The following is a 7,301-nucleotide window of genomic DNA, read 5'->3' as shown; positions in this document are numbered from 1 at the left end:
GTTCTGTCAATGATGTAATGATCATGATTCCATGTGCATGGAAAAGTCAATCATAAATCAACTCAGTTGGCTATCATTTAAATCGATACTTATTACCCTTCTTGATTGTGATATCAGTCCCAACTATTTACAGCACTGTCGAGACTGTCTTAACAATGTCAGAGGATGATGATATTCGTTTGAAACATGATGTAGTAATCTTAGGTCATTTAAGTGTTGTTGCTCTGTGGTTATTACTTGGATCGATTGATAGGTACGTATATGTTAAAATGTAGATAAGCTGGTAGGTAGAGATACTAGTACATTGTAGGTCATTCATTATTATTCGTATATAGTTAGCAAAGTTCAAAATGATTAGTATGATTATGATAACAGAAACCGGTGACTGCTGGCTAGGAAAAAACAAGTAAACAAGGATAGATGCTTCACTACTAATTCGTCGTGTAATGAGAACGATTAGAATGATCGTTAGCACTAGAAGTTATAATGGCGATGAAGAGGTCTACAGTGATGAGTAGACATAACTGTGCTAAAAAAAAAAAAAAAACATTATAGGGGCTTACAGTATCATACAGGTAATCATAAACTTTGTGCGTCATCAATCGCGTGAGAATAGAAAAATACACAATACCATGCATCATTCCGAAAAAAAAAAATCATTCTGGAAAAATACACCTGTACATGAGCATGAGGGAGCATGAAAGACGTAAGCATTTTAAATGATTTTGGAATAATTTGATGTTTTCCTCATCGGTAAAGAATACCATGCATCATTCCGGTTCATCTCTCTCACATTTGCAAGAATTATATGAATGAATATTGAATTGGTCATCTGTTCATTTCATATTTCATTTTAGTCCTAATGCAAGTAGGCCTACCTGTTCATGGTCTTACACACTGGTAATAAAATCTCGTGTTTGCCTGGCATAAAAACTCTCTTGGTTTCAATGTGTGTGTGTGTGTGTGTGTGTGTGTGAGAGTGTAGGTGTGTGTGCGTGTGTGTATGTATGTGTACATGAAATTCAAATAAAGAATATCATTTATAAAACAAAAACGTGTGTGTATGTGTGTGTGTGTGTGTGTGAATTTTTTTACTGGTGGTGATCATTTCTGGCGAGAGAATTATGAGAAAAGTGTTGTTTGATTGTTTTTTATACTGCGAAAACATTTCTTCTCATTCCGCGATTCGGGGAGGGGGGGGGGGGGAGGGAGGATGGGGGTAAAATGGCGCGTTTGGTGCGCCATTATACTCCTCAATTGTTGTTTTATGTACATATTGTAGGAGAATACGACTTCATATCTGGCAAAACCGTTGATTTTCATGTACAATACAATGTATGTATCATTATGATCACATAATCACATAATGCAACTAGCTGGACATACCACTTACTGCAATCAGACAATATTAGAAGGGTAAAAACGCTTGCACTGATGGAAATTATAGTCAGTGAATAAACTCTTGATGATTATGTTGCTTACCGTGCTACACCTCCACTCGTTAATACGAAAGTTCCGCAAATGGAATATACCTAAGGCCCGTGATTCCCAAAAAGGAATAAGGTTTGCTACTCCGAAGGTTCGTATCAGAAAATTAAATGAGGTTAGTTATGCCGAAGGTTCGTTAAAAACGTTGGTTATTCCGAGGGTTCGTCCATTCGAAACGAAAGACGCTTCAGTAGAACGCCTTTTTTCTCTCTCATTTTTGGATCTATAGTACAAACGTTCGGAATTACGAATCTTCTTAATCAATAACTCCACAGTCGTTCGTGTTAAAGAACTGTATTTCATTTTCGGATTAACGAATATCTAGGAAAAGGATGGTCGGTTAATTTGTGTTTTTTGGAATAAAGAATCTTCGGAGTAGCAAACCTTATACACCGTGTATCATTTCGGTAGCACGAACCTTCGAAATAACGAACTTTATTTCAATTTTGGATGAACTAACCTCCGGAATTAACGAACTTTAAATCCGAATTTTCATTTTTGGATGAACGAACCTAAAAAAAAAATGATGATAATAATAATAATCGCCCGTTTACCGAGGCCAGCCTTTCATTACGTACGTGCACTGTTCTTTCAGAGGTGCTTGCCCAGGTCATATATCAATAGTCTAGAATATTGTCGTAGGTACCCATTTTGCATCTGGGTCAGGAAGGACATTGAAGTGGATGAAACTTCTTGGTCCAAGAATGCATGCGCAAGACAGGATTCGAACCAATGATCTTCTGTGAAAGTGTAGAACATTATCCAGCACGTAAAAGTTTGTAATTGTACGCCCGAAACAGATCACTACACGTATAGGATGATGATCTATCTTTATCTCTATTCTGAAGGTAACTATGTTCGCATTAAAATAACTGACTTCGAAAGCGCTTCCAGTAATCACAGTGTGACATAGCCACATTCAGCAAAGTCGGTATTTTAGTTTCCGGAAACATTAGTGTTGAAAGCAAAACCAGGAGAGAATAATCTTATGTGAACGGAGATGATGTAGGATGTATATGTGATTTACTTTAGTCTGAACGTAATTTTCGCATGTAAGTAGTTTGATCAGACCTTATATCCGAGTTTTTGTCGTTTAAGAAACATTTTTTCTTCTTCTAATAACTGCCCTCTGTAACAAACAATTGGAGCAAAAACATGCTTGCGAGTTCCATTCGGTCACACTTAATTGAATTGCATTTATTTATTGTAAGACACGTGTTTATAATGTTCCGCCATCGAATTGCAATAAATGCAATGTGCGTACCATGCATCATTCTATGTAACATTCGCAAAATACTGCAAGTTATTTTTGAATAACGTTTCGTGAGTTTGTGTGGAGGGGGTGCGACACGGAGAGCTTACGAACATGTGACTCTGTCTTGAATTTCTGGAAAAAAAAATACACTGCAGTCAAGGGATAACTCAACCTAGTTAATGTTAAACATGGCATCATGCCCTCATGTCAAGTATTATTTCAGTAGAAGATGTCAGTAACATCATTGCACTTCTGATAACTAGTGAACAGTACTCGACATTACTATAAAATTTGATATTGTCTTTTAAGCCCAAATGTAGCAAAATGGTATTACAAACAGGGCCAAATTCAGTGGGGCATTACAATCAACTTTTCATTTTAATACTATGTAGCCTAATTGGCGAGGTTGACTGTATCTATTTAAGAGTTCTTTGTAATAATTACACATATCCAGAAAAAGTCTAATCGGCAGCAAGCGATGAAGAACTGCGACTGCCATTTTCAAATTTTCTCTGAGAAAATTCTTGAGAGAATATAGAGTATATTGGGTATATATGTATATATACACACACACACACACACACACACACATACATATATATATAATTTATATATATATATGTAAACAAATTTATGGTTAATGAACAGACAATAATATCATATCATATCACATCACATCATGAATAGCCAACACAACAATGAGAGGTTCATTTGATTACAATGGATGACAGCATAACAGAAGTCATTTCAATACTTTGGTCTTTTATTCAGTCCTGAAAGAATTAGGACTGCAACTCCTTGCGTCAATCTTCTAACACCCAAAGGCACCTGACATTATGTGTATCTAATATAAATAACCGTCAATATTAATGATAAACAGTGAAAGACCTATAGACACATACTAATACGGCTGTACTTCTACCGGATTTTCATAGAATATCTGAGAATGAGGCAAGCAAAAAAAAAAAAAAATCTAAAAATTTGTGTCATACGTAGTAAACTTACGATCAAGTCCTACAATAAACATGCAATGTACAAGTCAATTTCCTTATCAACTACCGGTAGCCAGATTGACAGCTTATGCCAATATAAAGAATTAATATGTACATAACATTAGTGGTGCAAATCAATGGATGGCATAATTCATCATCCATATAAAGGACTTTGAGATATGAATGCATTTAAGGGCTTAATTACGAAAAGTATATCAAGAATCTGTGACTGAGACTGCTTCTTTGCTCATCAATCAAACAACCACATAAGATTGACCACCCCAAAAGAAGGGGGCCATGCTAACTAGGGAATGATTAATGCTTGCACTTTCTGACAATTGAGGGAACAGTAAAATGGCCAGAATGATAAGGAAGTTAACATTACAGATTCGGTAAACCTGGAGTCAATTTCAATATTGACTCGTAAAAAAATCACCCTCGTTAATCTAACTCTCTTTTCAGGATACAAATGTTTAAAAATGATCATTCAAAAGCCATACTAGCATTTTGACATTACCTGCCGCGAGTGCTGCACATGAAATAAATCATTTAATTTCTCCATGAATAAGAATGACGAATATGAGCTATTCAGCTTCAAGCTGTAAAGATATGGTGCGTCTATTAAAGTTACTCAAACTATTCTGCTCCTCTGTGCTTTAATAGCACATATAAACAACAGCTCAAGTCAGTTCTGGCTGTTCATACACTTTTGACACTTGTATTTAATACTACGACAGATATACCATGTAAGCAAGGCATCACATAAATACATTAATTCATCACACAAAGGAAAATTTGTTACATTGTAAATTCAGCATACTAGTCAGTGTACCCGTGGAGTGCCAGAAATCCTCTATGGGGATTCCCCCAGAAATGGTCAAGGTCACTGGGTCAACGGAGGTCAAATAACTGTTTTGCGCTATCTTGGCCAAACTTGCTGGAAGCATAAGTAGGCATACACCTGGGAATCCCCATATTATGAGTAGGACTACATAGCACCCTCTATCGGGTGTCTGATTATATTTCTGGGGAATACCCGTATAAGTAGGCCTACATAGCACCCTCTATCGGGTGTTTGCTTATTGCAGCTGACGAAGATTAGAAGTGATTTGACCTTTGACCCCAGTGACCTTGACCTTTTCAAAAATGAACCCCTCAAGGGCAATTTCGTGTTCAACCTGCATCCATCCACTAAGTTTGATGGAGATCGGACCAAGGACCTGGGAGGAGTAGAGGAACAAACAGACAGACAGACAGACAAACGTTGCTCAAATTATAGTATGATGATATAGTTCACTGCACTGAAAAATTTCAGCCAGTAAAACAAATCTTGCAACTATAGAAAGCAAAATAATACAATAAAAGTCTCTTCTACATGCAAACCCATATGGCCTAGAAATCGCAAATTTTTCATAAGTTTATCATCTCAACATTGGCATCAGTACCTGTGCATATATGAATACATGATGAAAGAAGAACCAAGTAGTAAAACTGTACATTCAGCCCCAATCCATTCTTAGCACTGCACATGCCCAAAGACAAAAAAGCAAGGTATTTGAAAGACTCGGTTTCAAGGTGCTTACATTTGTAGAAACAAACTGCATATCGTCGTTACACACAAATTGGCACAATACTTTCTAAGAAACATATAATTATTGCAATCAAGTTTCAATTTGCAGAATGAATAGACCTGTTCTACATATCTATGTACATGGATTGAAAATACATTCAAATTTCGTTGAAAAGGAACCAGTTCATTTGTGAAGAATGGGTCTAAAAAACACAACTGCACATCACCAATAAAAGAAATATAAACACAGTTTCTTGGGTTGTGTGTGTGAAAGAAAGAGAGACAGAGACAGAAGGACAGCCCTTTATCATTACAGGACTTAGAAACAGATTTTATATGCAAGAAAAGGGGGAAAAATCCTGAAAGCTGAAAGGAAAACTAGTATCAGTGAACAGTATATGGATAATCCAACAACAATCATTATCTCTTGGGTAGGTTTTGATCAATTAACTCTCTCGAGCAAGGAACTGCAAGTTCTGATGGGGGCAAAACTTGGACTGAAAATCCCATGAAGAGCCTGCACTAAGATACCTATTTTACATTTCATTGCAAAAGACAAATTTCAGGAATCTTTCTTTCTTTCTCAGCAAGAAAACAGATAAAAGGAACTAATATCATGAAGCTTTTCTCCAAAAGCTGAGGGACAGAGTCAGATAATTCCTCATGAATTTAATAGAAAATCTGTATGTATGTGTATTAAATATAGTACATCTTTTCATGCAACTACTGCCTTCGTTCAGAACAACACAGAGTAAGACAGTTAAGGTCTGAGGACAAGTTCAAAGAAATTTGAAAGGTTCTCGATTTGTTCACATTCAACTCTCAACTCGGGTACCACAGAGCAGTGACGGATGGTGTGGGATATGTTATGTGTAGTAGGTTAATAAATACGAAACATGTGCATCAAAAAGGGGACTACGTACTCCTTTAAAATCAAGTGGATGCATCATCATGAAAGGGATATGGAATATGATTGAAGAATGCAGCATAATGTACTCAGCTGTAACTGATAGTAGCTATTTCTTTAAATGCCATTATTGCTTAGTTTTCCTGACGTTATTATTAATGTTAGATTTGAACAGTCTCGGCACCAACTTGACATATACACTGCTTAAATAGATCCTTTCTCAGGAAAGGCTGGTAAATAACTTCCAAAATTTCAAGCACAAAGTCTTCCTCACCCAGTATCACTAAACACATGATTATGGTATTCAAATTGCACAATGGGACTTAAACCAGCTTTACCCATTGTTCATTACCTAATGAATGTTACCCAATTGGATAATACTTGAGTGCAAATATTCATGTAAATACCTGTAAAGCCTCTGTATTTCAACATAAGGCACTTGTGAAAGCCTAGTACTGGATTAATTTTTACTCCAAGAGATACATGTGTATTACAGCCATGACAAGAAAAATGTACAGTCAAATACATCAGATTGTGTACTGCATATGCCCTATATTTCGCGAGGTTTTTCATTTTTGCAAATTTCACAATTTAGTAGCTATTCGAGAATTTAAAAACAAGTGAAAAAAAAAACCAACCTTTCACCTAGACATGAATGCGACATGCTTGCATACATTTCTCCATTCAGTGATGTACATTGTACCACCACAAGTGGCAATTTAACCACACGCGAAATTGTCAGGAAGTCCCAATTCACAAAAAATTAGATTTGCTAAATATTTGGAGTATACAGTAAGTAAAGGGAAATTCCATCCTGGTATTACATTCCTTGTATAAAAACAGAAAAATCAGATAGCAAATCAGTAAAAATTTGGGATTAAGATTGGACACATTAAAAAAGAAATATGAACTGTAAAAGTTTAGAGAATGAGACAAATTGGCAACTGTGTGATCTAGGTGTTGAGCAGCTTTTGGAGACAAAATTTCACTTATTTCTAATTTTCTAAATCATTTGGGCACAGACAGAACTTATCTGCAGAAGATACACAAAAACATACTACTATCTTATACCAAGAACAGGTTTGAAGA

This window comes from Diadema setosum, chromosome 18 (genome assembly GCF_964275005.1).
Source record: "Diadema setosum chromosome 18, eeDiaSeto1, whole genome shotgun sequence".
In the NCBI taxonomy this organism is placed as follows: Eukaryota; Metazoa; Echinodermata; class Echinoidea; order Diadematoida; family Diadematidae; genus Diadema; species Diadema setosum.
This window is presented reverse-complemented; position numbering follows the sequence as displayed.